Source organism: Octopus bimaculoides, chromosome 1 (assembly GCF_001194135.2).
Source record: "Octopus bimaculoides isolate UCB-OBI-ISO-001 chromosome 1, ASM119413v2, whole genome shotgun sequence".
Classification (NCBI taxonomy): domain Eukaryota; kingdom Metazoa; phylum Mollusca; class Cephalopoda; order Octopoda; family Octopodidae; genus Octopus; species Octopus bimaculoides.
Genome location: NC_068981.1, coordinates 52272787 through 52273690, shown reverse-complemented (window position 1 = coordinate 52273690; position 904 = coordinate 52272787).

Below are 904 nucleotides of genomic sequence, written 5' to 3'. Positions count from 1 at the left end.
CACATTTGTGTTTGTGTCTATATATGTATGTGTATTTGTGTTTGAGTCTGTCCCTCCACTGCTTGACAACCGTTATTGCGGTTTGGCAAAAGAGACACAAATAAGTACCAGGCTTAAAAAAAAGTACTGGGGCTGATTTGTTCGCTAAAAGCATTTAAAGCGATACCCCAGTCTGGCTGCAGTTCAGTGGCCGAAACAAGTAAATGCCAAAAGATATGTACAAAATTTACGATGTAAATAACGTGGAAGATAAAGTGAAAACAAGGTCTAAATATCAATTTAATGCTCAATGAAGGATTATGAAAGTGAAAGTATTTTTGACGTTTCGCACTAACTCTCTTCCTCAACAAATCAGATATAGAGAAGAAACATAAAATGTAGAAGAAGGAAAGATAAATGTGAATATTGAGTTGTTCTTTGTGAAGTCATGTTGGAAATTGCAGACTTCGAATGACCGGTAATGACCCAGAGAAAACGAGGTTTCATTCGTACAAAAGTAGCAAAGGAGATGAATTGTATGCCAGTTATGTATTATACTCGTGTATGTCTGTAGTTCTACTGTATGTGTTTTGAGCCTATTCATGTGGGGTAGTATGTATAGGCATATAGTCATTACTTGTATGTGTGTCTTGTTAGCAACGTGTACCTTTATTTGGATGTTATTTTCAGTGTTATGCATATATGTACGTATCTGGACACACACACACACTTGTCTGCTGTTGTGTGCGCATGTGTAAGTGAGCATCATTACTACGAATGTGTGCTTAAATATTTTTGTCGTATTGCAGTAGCTGTAACCGTGTTGTTAGAACCTTCTGTATATGGATGCATATGTATGTTTTGTGTGTGTGTGTGTGTGTGTGTGTGTGTGTGTGTGTGTGTGTGTGTGTATGCTGAGGGTATA